The sequence below is a fragment of the Hetaerina americana genome, unplaced genomic scaffold (assembly GCF_022747635.1).
Source record: "Hetaerina americana unplaced genomic scaffold, ioHetAmer1.1.p SCAF_137, whole genome shotgun sequence".
In the NCBI taxonomy this organism is placed as follows: Eukaryota; Metazoa; Arthropoda; class Insecta; order Odonata; family Calopterygidae; genus Hetaerina; species Hetaerina americana.
Genome location: NW_027286481.1, coordinates 87,567 through 104,378, shown reverse-complemented (window position 1 = coordinate 104,378; position 16,812 = coordinate 87,567).

Genomic DNA, 16,812 nt, shown 5'->3' with positions numbered 1-16,812 from the left:
GAACGGCAGATTTTGGAAGCAGAGGGCCTGGCGGCCCTAATGGCGGCACACCACGCCATTAGTATCACGGAGCCGGATACAATGATAAATGTTTATACGGATAATATGTCTGTTATGTACTCCTTGATAAAAGGAAGGGGGATATTGTTTACTCGCCCCGATGTTGTACAGTTATTTATGTCGCTAATAAAGGAATTGTCACGCAATGTGACCTGGAGGTACATCCCTTCGGACCAGAATCCGGCCGACCGTCCGTCCCGGACCGTCCTACCTCCCTATGCCCGCTCGGCCTCGGATTCGGGGTCCGGGCTGGTATATAGGTGGGATGAAGCCTGAGACGGACAGTCGATCGAGATTCTCAAGCCGAGGAGGACGTATCTCCAGATCTCTCCCGATCTGATCTCTCCAGATCTCCGACAAGGAATCCGTCCCCGATACTGAGTATGGGCGAATCGGAACCCCCGCAATGGGCCCTAGCCATTGCCAACCGCATCAGCGAGTTATCCCAAGGCATGGACGAGACCAGGAGGCAGCTACAGCAAGCCACACAGGAATGGCGAATACCTCCCGGGCAGAATCCGAGACCACCAACACCTGCCCCGGAAGAACCAACGTTTGCGTCTTTGCGGCAGCCCGGGCCACCCACGTGGATCCCACCGCCGCAGGATGACCAGGAAGTCATGCAGTTATGCCACCAGGTAAAAGCAGCGCGCGGATCCACGCGCTTAACGAAGCGGGATTTACACGAACTTGATGCCATGATCAGTTTAGCTGCAGATTGGCCTACCCTGCCGGAGACTAGCCGGCACATAGTATACAACCGCATACGCGTCCTAGCCATCGTGCAAACGCACGGTTGGGAGGCGGCAATGCGGCTCACCGACACAACGGGAAACGCCCTGCTCCGGCTCCCAGCGAACGCGATACCACCTCCGCCTCCGACCATCATAGTCCAAGCACCACCTCAGCGCTACGCAGGGGGTCCGGCGCAGCAGCAGCAAACAAGAAACCGGAATGCAGGAGGCCAACCGCCGCAGCCCTTTCGCGGCCGTGGTCGCCGAGGCGGCGGCCGTGGATCCTCCACCAGATATACCAACTAGAACATTGCCCGTGTCCCAGCCGCCACCACCTGCGGCTGAGAGCAGCCCTAGCAGCCATCCACCATCGCTGCAACAACTAGGGGAATTCCTGCTCTTCCGAGATAGCGCGGAACCGGTCGACCCAGAGGAATGGGTCACAGATTCGGACACGGTAAGTGACACCACGTGTTCGGTGAGTGTACAAGATTCCGAACCAGAAAATCTACAAGACAGTGATTACGATAGTGACAGTGACCATGAGTTAGAACCTAGTGCATGGCGAATCCCGGGTCCCTTAGGAGATATAAATAGACCAGAACCACGAGACCCGATAGCCTACGAACCGGAAGAGGCGGGGCTGCCCGACGACGACACGGAAGCCCCAGCGGCCGCAGAACCAGGACCGGGAGAAGAAAGTGAAGACGAATACTTCCCCACGGCGGGGAAATTCGACTACCAGTGCTTATCAACGCGAGACACCCTTCGGTTCGGAGCAAACCTACCGATGCCGCAGGGGGCACCGCACGTGTTCATCCCCACGAGACCAACGGCACTGATCGACCAATACATCAAGAAATTAGTTAACCGAGGTATCTTGACCATAGGGCGGGCAACCAATGCGTTCCCCCTTATCGCCATCCCCAAGGCGGGAGGCGGCGTCAAGGTGATCCAGGACCTATCGGCATGGACGGGGTGCATACGCACACCACGATTCACGTTAAAATCCGCGGCCCAAGCCCTAGAGTCAATTCCCCCAGGATCCCTATTAATAAAAATTGACCTCAAAGATGCCTTTTGGCAAGTGCCGATCGAGCCGTCGCATCGACACAATTACGGCGTGTATCACCGAGGCGCAACGTACACGTGGACACGTTTGCCAATGGGCCACGCGCTAGCGCCTGCAATCATGCAGAGGTGGGCGCGTGCGGTCATACACGAAGTCTATCGGAAATTTGAAATAGTAATGATAGCATATTTGGACGACTGGTTACTGTTATTTGACAACTCTACGGAACATTTGATCCTAGAAGTAGTAGACTTCCTCCGCCGGGAACTACAGATCCATATTAATGATAAGAAAAGTCGCTTGACCCCAGTAACCAGGATTAAATACCTAGGAGTTAAAATTGATACAATTGCAATGACCCTCAGTCTTACCAAGCACTCCTTGCGAAGAATCGAGTATATCACCCAAGTGATCAAGCGCATTAGAAATCGCGATGTCCCGAAAGCAACGGGATTTATCTCATGGTGTGTCTATGTCCTCCGCCTACCGCTATTCCTGATCACCCAGACGGCGCAACGCGACACCACCTGGCTCGCCCGCCTATGGGAGGATGGAACCTGGCATGCCCCGAGAGAATTCACGAACTACCATTACATCCTGGATGTGTATGCAGACGCCACACCGTGGCAGGTAGCATGGACCATCCCCATGCTCCGGACTACAGAGATATGGGCACTGGAAGAGGAACGGCAGATTTTGGAAGCAGAGGGCCTGGCGGCCCTAATGGCGGCACACCACGCCATTAGTATCACGGAGCCGGATACAATGATAAATGTTTATACGGATAATATGTCTGTTATGTACTCCTTGATAAAAGGAAGGGGGATATTGTTTACTCGCCCCGATGTTGTACAGTTATTTATGTCGCTAATAAAGGAATTGTCACGCAATGTGACCTGGAGGTACATCCCTTCGGACCAGAATCCGGCCGACCGTCCGTCCCGGACCGTCCTACCTCCCTATGCCCTCTATATAATATATATATATATATATATATATATATATATATATATATATATATATATATATATATATATATATATATATATATATATATATATATATATATATATATATATATATATATTTATATATATATTTATATATATATATATATATATATATATATATATATATATATATATATATATTTATATATATATTTATATATTTATATATATATATATATATATATATATATATATATATATATATGCATACACACATATATGTAGAAGAAGGCAGGTTACAAAGATGGTGCATGGAATTCAGGTGGCCTAGATGTAGGGAAGGCAAGTGGGCTAGATGGTGCAGGGAAACTCTGGTACATGTGGTTGATTTGCAACAAGATATTCACAGTGTATGATCTTGTCAGATCTCACGTCATGCGTGTGCACTTTGGGAAGGAGAGGCAACTCAGATGTGACGCTTCCTCTAACTAATTTGACTGCAAAAGTGATCTCCATGAACATGTGAAATCAGAGTACGCTGTGAGAAGGGAGTGTTGATGCAGAAACTGCTCATGACAACTTCAAAATCCAAGTTAACTCAGAATCAACATGTTGGCACATAACGGGCCCATCTATTGCTGGGCCAGGAGATAGAACAGCTAGAACCACTACCAGCCGAGGCATGTGCTGTCCTCCCTGTGCACCCACCCAAACCAGACGACATTCAGGGTGAGTTGAAGAAAGAGGAGGAGAAGAATGGTCTCATTAACTCCACACAGGATCGATGCCGGCAGGATCTCTAGCAGTGCCATGGCACCATCTGCTAATGTGGCAGTTGGGTCAGAGGTCATTCGTGTAGAGGAGCCAAGGTGCAATGGGAATAATGAGATGGCACCCTGGCACGAACCGACCCCCGGCACAAACTCACTCAAGTTGGATCAGCAGCAGATCCTGTCTTTGTCAACACCAGACTCCTCTGTGATGGAACTCAGTTGGTCTGAGGAGCTTGAACTCATGCCTTGTGAGTCAGAGGTGTGACAGAGACAGGCAGAAGTGTGCCCTGGCATTTGCAGGTGAAGTGGATTCTTAAAACAATAGGGCTGAAATCAAAGAGAAGAAGAAATGAAAAATGGTCCATTCAAAGTTTTTCAAAAGTGTGTGTGGGAGAGAAGGGGGAGGGAGAGATGGAGGGGGTGATTTTCCTCCCCAAACTATATAGTAGCATCTTCCCACACCCCTGCCTCTACCTTCCTCAAACCCAGGCTTTCCAGTAAGAAATCCTATTTTCTAGGTCAATTTTTGCTACTTTTTCTTCCTTTGAATCACATGCATAAGGTGAATAAATATTCCATCTAAATAACATGTCATTAAACTTGGACCCTGGCATTACAAAGAAATGAGCCCTGAAACCTTGATATTCATGATATTATTTTCATGATATTATATTAAGGATGGACACAATAGTTGAATGAAATGTTCATTAAAGCATATTTATCATAGACCTAAACACTAATAAATTATTATTGGTAGAAGTGCACATGGACTCTACACCCTTGATCATCATTCTGGTCTACATACCAAGGAATCATAAGCAGAAAGAAATTGATAGGATTTACCACCTTTACAGGATCTAATAAATAATGAGTTCATGCAGGAAAATAGGAGAGTAACATTTGTAACAAATGATAGTGATTTAAGATTGTAATAAGATAAATTGCAAAGAAGAGATGGTGATTAGTTCGGAGACTACAGTTTATGCACATGAATTCACTGTATGGAGAAAGGAATTGAATTCTGCAGTTTGAAGATGGAGATTATCCATTACCTACTCCTTGTTTTGACACTAAGAGACATAGGTATGCATGAAAATTGACAGGTGACTCATATAGGTATTAGTTAGATAATTAATACTGAGATTTAAGTAGAATTAAGCATTAAATTATAAGTTTACACAAATGAAACTAGTGTAAAAAGAATTGTAAAAATGCTGTCTGAGGCTATGGAAAGTCTAAAAAGTAAGGGAAGAATTGGTGCACTATACAGTAATGCAGACTGATTGTCATTTGTCCAATGTCATTGGCTTGCTTCTCTTATCAACTTTCAGGGGAAGAGAACTAGGAAGGGAGTGGAGGCGAAGAATTGAATGAATTATAATTTTTAATTTTATTTCATTATGTATGATTAGTGAGCTCCTGGCACGGAGGGAAATCTCTCGTAAGCCCTGATAGCAATTGACTGCATGCAAGAAGCAAGGATCAATTCTGCATGGTATATCCAAGTTAATGAGTGAGTGAACAATTTTCAGTTATTATTATACTAAATTTAGTTGTATTACTTATGTTTGAGTGCCTGAGACTAGCAAAGGTCAATGCTATATTGTCGAAGCTAGTTAGAAAATGATTTATTTGCAGTCTTCCATTTCATTGTTCTAACCATTTATGGTATTTAATTATTTCAATTATTTTTAGTTTTTTATTATCTTTATTAATTGTTTTATTTTCAGGTATTTATTTTTTTTATAATTTTTATTGATATATTTGCTTATATCTTCCCCAATTTCCCTCACCCATCCTTTGCCCATTAATAAGAGTACGGCTGGGATTGACTCTTTCCATTATATTTGGATGTTATTGGTTCTCTAAATTTTTGTTAGCATATAAAATGAGGGTTCTCAGGATTAAGGATATGGTAAGTCTGTAGAAGAAGGGCAAAATTAGAGTATGATTTAGCAAGGTTAAATCATTGTCAGAAAGTAAGTAGAAAAGATCTATTATAACAATTATAGATATGTTGAGTAAGTTTATAGCTGACATAGGACAGATCCAAGAGAATTGAAAGAAATAATGTGAAAAACTGTCTGTTAAAGCACTTAGGCCAACATGGTAACACAGTGTTAGAACTTGACTCAGATAAAGAAAGCTAGGACAAAGAAAATATCCAAGAAACATGGATAGAATATCAAAAAACTGAACAGTTAAGAATTTAGGTAAACAAGTTTATATATAAAAAAGTAAGCTTACAGTGAGGAATATATGTTAGGTCCAGGTATATCCGATGATGACATAGAAAGGGCTTTAAAGCAGATTAAGTTAAATAAGGCAGTAGGGGTAAAGAATATGTTTGCAGAATTACCAAAAGGTTTGGAAAATATGGGAGGAAAAGTATATGGACTAATTCATAGAAGCTTTGTGGAAGGAATGTGTCAGGAAAACGTTATGTGATAAGTTTTATTTCCTTTCCAAATAAGGTAAAGGTCACATCATGTGAAAACTACAGAACAATAAGTTTGAAATACTGCACATCTGAAGTGGTTCTTTGTATTGTCGATAAAAAGATAGTGTCGAGCAAATAATTACTTAGGGTATTTTTAGTCTGGGGAGAGGCATGCATAAAGCTTCTGAAGTAATCAGAACATTAATCGAGAGGAATTTAGATTACAATCACTATGTACCTATCAGTTTTGATGGTTTCAAAAGCTCATTTGATATAGTGAATTGGGTTGAACTAGTGAGTTAAATGTGAAATATAAGAATAGATAGGATGGACAGGAGGCTAATCATTAACCTGTACATATCTCAGACTGAGAAGGTGTAAGTTAAGGACAGATGGTCTGGTGGGTGGTGCTCAGAAGAGATGTAAGGCTGGGTTGTCCATTATGTGATAGATATGGAATAAGAATCAATAATAATGAAATATATTGTGCAATTTTCAAGAAAGGTAAATGCAAGGCATTGGAAAAGGAGGGCAAAAACTATAGCGTTTACATATCTAGGTGTTCAGTAACAATTCTGTCAATGCAGCAGTGAGGTAAGAAGAAAACCTGCACTAAGAAATGAGGCATTAAAAAGGTAGGATTTGATGACAGGGATATGGAGTAAAGATATAAACTTGTTAGACTTGTTCAAATTTGATATGGGACATTAACAGAAAAGTATTGGTGGCTTTTGAAATGAGGGTATGTAGAAGAATAGAGAAAAGGCAGTTGACCAGAAAGAAAACAAATCAGGAAGTGCTAGGCATTTTGGGCAATGGTATGGGTTTGTGCGAGAAATCCTATGAAGGCAGGAAAAATTGGAGGAAAGCCATATTGTCTGGCAGTGGGAGGCTAAAAACGAATAGAGGTGAGAATGTTAGTTAAATTAGGATAGGGCATAAACAAGAAAAGAATTTTGGATTGGGTGAAGGGAAGAAGTACTCAGAGATGAACGGGGACTTAATGTGAAGTGTGCCAGTGGACTTTTTTTTCTTAGCAGTCACAAAAGATTTATTTGGTAGTTATGTCCATCCATAACCTACCTTAACTGGTAATTACCTAAACATAATTATAATGCATATGAAGTTAGCACTAGTTCGCAAAGTGTACAGCCTTAGTTGATGGGTTCTTAATATCTCTTCAATATGGCTGAGGCCAAGTCTCAAGAGGCATTTCTGTGTAGTCATTTGCAGTGTGTTTCTCAACTGAACAGGCTGACAACTTCAGAACAAGTATTTCATACTCTCTGCATACATCAATCCTTTTATCCTAACCAATGCAAGTAAATTGTTTGAAGAAAAAAAATTATTTTTTTCAAGAGCTATCAGCTAAAATATTATTTAATATATTAATATAATGCGTACACGTTAACAATTTTTTTATCTTAATTTAAAAATAACATGCTTTTAAAACATTTTTCATGGATATCCCAAAAATCTGTTGTTTTTTCTTTGATCTTGCAGGATAATTTGGAAGATGCAGAAATAAATTTGCCATCTGAGGAGGAAGTAAACATCAAGGAAGATTGTGATGCTGATATTCCTCAGATGGAAGCAAGACTGGAAGGGGAGATGTTGCAGGAACAAGGTAAGGAGAGCTTAGACTGTGATGTCACTTCTTTTTAGCCTCTTTTTGGTGTAATACAACAGTTGGTGATTTACCCTTGCAGTATTTCTAATGTATTGTGGAAAAACTGGGTTAACTTTTTAAAATTGTTTTAAAAATAGCTGAATGGCCATTTAAAATAGTATGATTCATTGCCAAAAAATGATAATATTATCATTCTTTTTTGCAATTATTTATTATTACATTTAATGATATTTATTTAGCCTCGCATACTAGATCTTATATTAATCTTGCTGCGTTTTCAAGTGTCTTCTTTTGTTTTACTCAATTATGCTGATTTTGGACTATATCAGTGAAGAACTATAAACAAAATAACTTAAAAAAACATGTTCCCTTTCAATAACTTGTTTTACCCTAAGTAAGATCTAAACATCATGTGAAAGGTGTCAATGCCATTCATTTTTTTTTACATGTCCATTATTTACAGTTAGACTATTTTCTTTCATTTTCCATGTCTATAATTTTTATTTATGTATATACTGCTTTTGTTTGAAGCAACAGGATAGGATTTATTTGTTTTTTTCCTAATTGCCCCATACTTTTGTTCCTTATTTTAGTTTCCTGCTGTACTAATTCATTCAGTTTCCGTGGGAATAAACCTCGAATTGCTTATCAAAGCACTTGTTAGATGTATGTACTTTTTGAAAAATTAACATGCCAAATATTATGTTCTAATTTTGATATCTACACAATGGATTTAATGAAAGATTAAGATGAGAGTTACACTCTTCATTCTGGGGATGGCACATGAAGGTGGTTTTTCTGAGAACTAAAACAGTTGAAGGCAGGTTGAAGTATCCTGACCTGGTTCACTTCAACCTGAAGACCCTTGTTGACACAGATTAAACTGTTGTCTGAAAAATAACATACATGATGACATCCTGAGAATGAAAGTCTTCCATCTGAATGCCACAAAAACCTAGTCCCAAGATGAGAGTTAGTTCAGTGCCTTCTAATTTTACATTTATCCCTAAGGTCCTCCTGGGATATGTTGGTATGGCAAAATACCTAATTGGCTTGGTCAACTTGATAAAATTTTGCCGAAATTTGATATTTTTTATTTTCAGTCGTTAAAAGTATAAAAAAGTCATTTAATGTATCCAAATCAAAAGTAAGAAAAATGGATTTTTTGGAATAATTGAATTTAAGTAGGTAATTACATAGCACTGCCTCACAATTGATCTTGTCAATAAGTTATCAAGATAAGCTAAGTCATATTCAGCACATATATTTTATGCTGCAAAAATTTGGTGTTAAAATTTGATTGATTACTTTTTTCAGTGAAACTAAAAAGAATTTTCATTAAATATCTTCTGCAAAATGCATAAAGAGTAAATTATAATACATTAAAATAAGCTGCAAAAATAATTTGCTACAAAATAATTCAGTTATTCATATAAAATAGCCAGGAAAAATGTTCAATTTATGTTACCAACACAATTATTGAATTAATAAAATCATATGGAAATTTAAAAAAATGTCTAAAAATCATAACAAATAAATTGCACAACTTAATGTTACTGCTGTATACTCTCACTTTCCTAGTCCCAATCCTAGGTTTTCCTAGCTATGTCATATCCATTGCTATTGATTTATTTTCTGCATTATGTTAAAAGCAGCAGTATAAAATTTCCCTAATGATTAACAATCTTTTTGTGGAAAAAATATATCATTCTTTAAATGATATATTTCTTTCCCTGTATGCTAATTTTATTTTAAATGCTTAGGAAATGTTCTTGTTCCTTCTTGAAGTCATTGTTTAAAAAATACTTATTTTGCTAAGGTAACACTATATAAACCCATGTGGAACAGTTATGTAAGATCATGATTCCGGATCTCCGGGAAACCGGGAGAACAGTGGAAAAGCAACTCATTGAACACAAGATATGTATCCAACTGTGCTATCCCAAGAAATTGGCGGTGGCAGAACATTGCATCGAAAAAGAACATAGAATAGAATTCTCAAAGACAAAGGTCCTTTGTCCAGCCAATGGATACTGGGACCGGATTGTCAATGAAGGAGTCCACATAAGATTGAACAAGAACCAGGTAAATTGAGACAATGGATTCCAGATTAGTAATGCATGGAAACCTGTACTCAAAAAGATCACGGATTTGAGAGAACAAGCATCTTAACCAATCACGAGACAGCAGACTCAACAGCAAACATAAATACTGGGCACATTCCCGGCAATGTCAATTCACCCTGAAGACGATGGCAGAATTAGCTGTCAAAACATTGGTGCTACCAAAACATGACCTGGTGCGAAACCAGAGAAGCCCTTATCCCCAGGCATAATTCAGGTCAGCTTTAGTTAATGACAGATGCTTTGTTCCTGGGATTTCAGCACCGCTGAACTTGCTAACATACATACATACATAGACAAATGACTTTTTACAGGAAAAGATGTGTACATGCATACCTATAATAATTTATTTAAAATAATATGTTTATCAAAACTGGTTTAAACAATTTTTTTCATTGCAGGAATATATTATTAAATGAATATCAACCTTACCTTATCCTTCAAATGTTTCAGATGATTACCAAAAACAAGATAATGCAGGAGAAAATGCTTCAGCCACTGAACTGAATGTGTATAAAATTTGCAACAATGTATTTGAACAAAGGGACCTTCTAAAAAATCATATAATGCATGTGCACCTTAACAAGGTGATGCAATTCAAATGTGATGTTTGTTTGGAGGTATTTAAGAGAAAAGAACACCTTGCAAGTCATATAAAATGGGTGCATGCTCTTAAGAAGAAGCACCAATGTGAATTCTGCTCCAAAAACTTTCTAAATTTAAGTAAACTCAAAAGGCACATGTCAACACATACTTGGGAAAGGCCATTTCAATGTGCATTATGTTTAAAAGGTTTTGCTAAAAATATAAATTTACAGACGCACATGTTAACACACACTGGAGAAAGGCCACACAGGTGTGAAATGTGTAGCAAAGGATTTGCTCTTAATAATAGCTTAAAGAGGCACATGTTGACACATACTGATGGAAAGAGGTACAAATGCGATGTGTGTTTAAAAGCATTTGCTTATAAATGTTTTCTAAAGGATCACATATTGAAACATACTGATCAAAGGCCACACAAGTGCAACATCTGTTCAAAAGCATTCACTCAGAGAAGTCATCTGAAGGCACACATGATTACACACTCTGGTGAAACACCTCACAAGTGTCATATTTGTTCTAAACCATTTGCAGCAAAAGGTTCTCTAAGGGGCCACATGCTGACACACACTGGTGAAAAGTCACATAAGTGTAACATCTGTTCAAAAGCTTTTACCAGGAGCCGTGAACTAAATTCACACATGCTGACACACTCTGGTGAAAAGCCACACAAGTGTGTCATTTGTTTGAAAGCTTTTGCTTTGAGTAACCAACTAAAAAGACACTTAAAGACACACACTGGTGAAAGGCCTCACAAGTGTGACATTTGTTCAAAAGCGTTTCCTATGAAAAGTCATCTAAAGATACACATAATGACACACACTGGTGAAAGGCCACACAAGTGCATCATCTGTTCAAAAGCTTTTATCCAGAGAAGTGAACTAAAGTCACACATGCTGACACACACTGGTGAAAAGCCACACAAGTGTGTCATTTGTTTGAGAGCTTTTGCTATGACTCATCATCTAAAGAGTCACATAATGACACACACCGGTGAAAGGCCTCACAAGTGCAATGTCTGTTCAAAAGCATTCATTCAGCATACTCACCTTATCACACACATGAAGACACACTCTGCAAAATGATCATAAAAATGTAAGATCCTGGAGTTTATTTCACTCTAAAGAAACGATTGTAAAACTAAAAATTACAACATTGTAACGAAGTGACATTATTATCATGTTTTATGTAATTTCTTGAAATAAAAAAAAATTGATAAAGTGAAAAATCTCAGCATTATTATGTATATCATGATAACAATATTTAACCCTCAGTGCGGCGGGGATCTCAGGGGTACTAGTGAGAAGTGCAAAGGGTAATTTAAGAAAATGTTTCACCTTAGAAAAAAAACATGAAGTTTTTTGTTTGGATATCCATATGCAGTTTTTTTATTTTAAAATATAATATTGTAGTAAATAATGATGTAATATATTTACATCATCTGAAAAATTAATGTAATTACTACAGTATCATAAATTTGAAGAATATTTTTTTAGCAATTATATTTCGATTTTAAGACACAAAACTAATATTTTTTTAAAAACATTTTTCAATTAAACTACAATATTTTAACATTATAAAAAATGAAAAAGACATGTAGAAAATATTATAGGACAGACTCCAAGAGAATCAATGGTAAATGAAATTGATAAACAGGAAATGGTGACAAGAACATCAAACAGTGAGAGATAGTGGACTTGATATGGACCCATACCAAGAGATGAATGTGTAGCCATTGCCACTGCAACTATCTATGCATGAAATGCATGACAATGACGAAGGCCAGATTTGAAACTCGGAGCCAGATGCGGAACAGGAGCCAACGGAGAAGCCACTGTCACCAGGACCAAAAGAAGAGGGAGGCTCTTCTTCCTTACCACAGGCATATACCCATATAGATTTGCATCCCCCAGTTGAACCATTGGTTGGGGTGCCAACAAACTAAGACCAGAAAGGAGATACCTATATCTTCCTGCCCACGTGGTTGACACTGGTGATCAATGCATATGTGACGATGCTGGTAAACAGTGGGATCCAGACAATGGAAAAGACGACGTGCACCTTTCCCTTTGTAGCAATCTTGAAAGCGGGAGGTGGCAAGAGGATCATTCAAGACATGTGACCATCTATCTGAAGTATATCTGAACTCCAAAGTTCACCCTCCACTCAGCCACACATGTGCTGGAGGTAATTCCCATCAATACCCAATTGATTAAATGGGATATAAAATATGCCTTTTAACTTAGGAAAAGTACTTGCTTGAAAAATCTTTGCTTTCTACAAAATAAACTATTGGTCGACTAGTTTCGTTTCACTGTAACATCCTCAGGACTAGTGGTACAATATAGATTTATCTGAGTTACATACTCGGTTAGGTAGAGGTAACAGATGGGAGATGGGGGAGTGTAATTAAGGAAAGGAGAGGTGTAAGAGGGAGGGGGGGGAAGGGTTGAGAAGGGAGCATGGGTTTGCATCATGGGGATTTTTTGGTGTGTAGAATATGAATGTCCAGGAGGGGTGAGTGGAAAGAGAAGAGGTGGTCATTAGTTATCTTTTCCTTCTTAACCATTTTTTAGAATTTCTAACTGCTCTTGGATATCCAGCTGCATCCCTTTCTTCACTCCATGCAGTAATTCAGGGGTGAAATCTGCTTGTTGGCCTTCCTTCGAGAGATGAGTTGCGAATTGGGACATCCAAGTGTTCTTTATACAAACCCTCCGGTGTTCTTCCGCTCAAACCATTATGCTCCTCCCTGTCTGACCAATGTATTTAGCATCACAGTCGCCACATTGCAATTGGTAAACCCTGCTCTGGAGAGTTGGTTTCATGGGGTCTTTGACTGCCAGTAGCAAACTCCTTAGGTTTTTATTATTTTAGAAGGTAGTTTTTATGTTCATCATCACTGAGTACACGGTTTTTTTTAAAGGAGGGTTTTCCTACATATTTAATGTGTCGCCACAAAGCTAGATCTCTGGGTGGGGGTCAGTAAATTTCTCTGAATAAAAGTTTTTTCCTTTTGTTATCTAACAAGTCATCAATCAATTTTTCTGTGTGCCCATTGGCCAAAGCCATTTTTTTAAAAATTGTTATTTCCTATGTGAAGGCTGAGGGATCTAAAGGGATACCTAATGCCCTGTGTATCATGCTTTGAAAGGCTGCAAGTTTTTGGTGAAATGCATGTTTTGATGATGCATGGATGACCTGGTCTGTACAAGTGAGCTTGTGGAAAATAGAAAATTTGTGTTTTTCCTCTTTAATGGAAATAGCTAGATCCAGGAAATTCAAATTAAAACCCTCTTGGACCTCCTTGGTGAATTAAATCCTTGAGGTTAAAGAATTGATGAGCTTTAAAAAATTTACCAATTGTCTCTGTGTATCTGTCCACAAACATAATACATCATCTACGTAACGGAACCAGTAGTACACATTTTTGAGAAGAGGATTTTCACTTTTGAAAAATTCCATTTCTAGGTTATTCAGAAATATTTCAGCCAGTAGAGGCGATAGGGGGGAGCCCATAGCTAGACCTTCCAATGGTTGATAAAGGTTTCCATTAAACAAGAAATAATTCTAGGGTTGTGAAGTGCAAATTTGTAGAACATTCCCAGTTTCATGGAAAATATAGCATAAAGAGCTCCATAGAACTGGCAAACTCCTTAACACATATAACTCCACCAACGAATTCCATATTAGTGTCATTTGATGTTGTAAACTTATTCACAAGTATCCCAAGAGAAGAAGCAGTGCTCCTAGCAAAGGAAGTGCTACTCAATGCTAAAATACCAGAAATTATTTGCAATGAAGTCATATCTTTATTGACATTTTGCATAAATTGCATGTTTTCTGCAAATTTTATGCTGAAGAGAGTAAGGCTGTGAATGTCCGGAATGATGTGATCCCTGTCAAAGAGGAGGTTGACACTTCTAGTGGTTGCTCTGTTGCTCCTGTAAAGGATGTAGAATTGCCAATGCTCAAATCAATGCAAGGTGACTGGTCCAGCAATGATGAAGCAGAAAATTTGGTGAGTGTTCATATTCATGTTGCTTGCATAGTTAGCAATCTTTGCTTTGAAATCAGTTTTGTTCTTTGCTATGTGAATTTTAATTATCTTCCCTCTTTACATGAATTTGCACTTTCCATTTTGTTATCATATCACCTCACTTAAGTTATTGTGACCATCAATGACTGCAGTTTATGTACCTCTGTTTGCAGTAGTGGTTAGGAGTATGAAAACAATTCTATGAGTCATGAAAACTATGGAAGTATGAAAACATCTTTGCATCTCTAATGCTTTTCTTTGATCTTGCAAGATCCTTCAAATAATGAATGATTCTGCTCATCTTTAAATTAAGAATTGGAAATTAAGGATGAGTGCATAATTAGGATTCCTTGGGAGGAAGGATGCCCGGGAAAGGATCAGTTGCTGGAACAAGATAAGATGGTCTCACCACTGTTGTGGGCACACTTTTTCATCAGGAACAGCCTTTTGACCTCCCTCAGTGTCTCCTTTTTAATTATTATGAACCATCAGTTGAGATGTACCAAGTATATGTAAAATCAAAATGGAAATAACTTTTTTCAGTTGGCAATTTGTAAATGCCATTTCAATATCTTTGGCTAACATTTACTCCCTTTTTTGAGGGTTCATTTTGGTATAAAGGCAGTTCCTTTGATAGAGTTTAGTCTGCAAACCATGCCATTTTATAGGTGCTTTGGGCTGAAACCATCAGATAGCCCAAAACTCTGACTTCATCATTTCTTTCTCCTTAAGGTGTTTCCCAGTAGTTCCCTCTCAATCTACCAATAGCAATTACTCATTTGTTTTCCTTTCTGTCTACCCTACCTTCTCAAAAGCCACATTTCAAAAGTGTTTCAATAATCATGTTTCTGAGTTATATGAAATTAAAGCTGAAAGATCCAGACACTAAAATTATTAAAGGCTTGTTATATGATGAGGTTCACTGTCTGAAGTGCCAACCTAGCCATACCTTCTATATTGGACATTATACCACAATCCTTCGTATTAGAATCAATAACAACCTCAAGGCTCACTCTAGAATTCTTCCAATTGGGATACTTCCAATTGCCCAAAAAAGCCCCAGAACACTATAATTCCTTAGATAAATACTATAATATCACCATTTTAATATCCCTCTTATCCTTAGACCCTCAACTAAAACATAAAATAACAGCTGTCTCATTGATTCTTCAAATACCAAGGTGTTAATGTTAGTTTCTCTCTAATCTCAATCTTAAGTTATGTTCATCTTCCATCTGCAGAATGAAATAATGCAACTATGTAAGGCTCATGTAATTGTAAATAGATACTAACTAAATACCAATTAATGCGTATATGGCTACCATTGAACATTCACTTCCTTCTGGGACAAATAGTGCCTTGGCAGAATATTTATGGAAGATATTAGAATGCAGATGATTGATTGATGCCTGGGCTCATATCTGTTTGAATAACTCTACCATATCTACAGGTGAAATCATTAAATTAATGTTAAAAATTTATTCATTTGTTATGATTTACCTGTCATTTTCAATGAAAACTTCTCTTAAATTTCGTGTAATAATGTCTTCATGGTGTGAAGACATTATTACACGAAACATTACATTACATTATTGACTTCATTATTTTACACAAGCACAAACTCTAATTATGGATATCCATTGAATTAATATTTAATAGAAAATAAGTCAATTTTTATTAACATATTCTAGGAGATGTCCTGTTACATTAATTTGTGAGGATAAGAATATGAAACTGCACTGTATGCTTCCATTGCAAGTGTTTTCAACTTGCTTCCAAAGTCGTAGTTGATGCGTCATTAAGTTTGTTTTTAGAGAGAAACTGTTGGAACCTAAATGATAAGTAAGAGAAATGTGTCATTTGAGTTTGATTTCATTACGGATTATTTTAAATATTCTCATCTCAGTTCCCTTTTTTTTCTTCGATAAATGTTTTTCGTTTGAAAGTGGGAAATGTCCTTCCTTTTCCTTTTTCCTGTTTTTAGATGGCATCCTCCATCATTTATTAGAGATGGAGGATGAAATTGCATGACCACTGGAAGACAACGGTAGAATATTGACAGAAATCGGAGGTTTTGAACAGTGCCTTTGCACACATTGCAGCTTTGCAAACCCAAGTAAAGGAGCTGGAGGCTCAACTCCAGTGAAAGGTGGCCACAAAAAGAAAACTACAAGTGAGAGTGAAGTATTTGTCTGAGAATTAGGAAAGGGAATGCCATCAGAATGAGTAGCTTGCCCTGGAGAATGAAGTGTTGAAGTGGAAAATTAATGAGAACAGTAAGCTAATGGCATCCTACTCTGGGCAATTGGACATGTCATCACCTATGACTTGCTCTATGATGGCATCCTCTAGTCCTAGCAGCGATCCTCGTGGTATTTCCCCAATGGC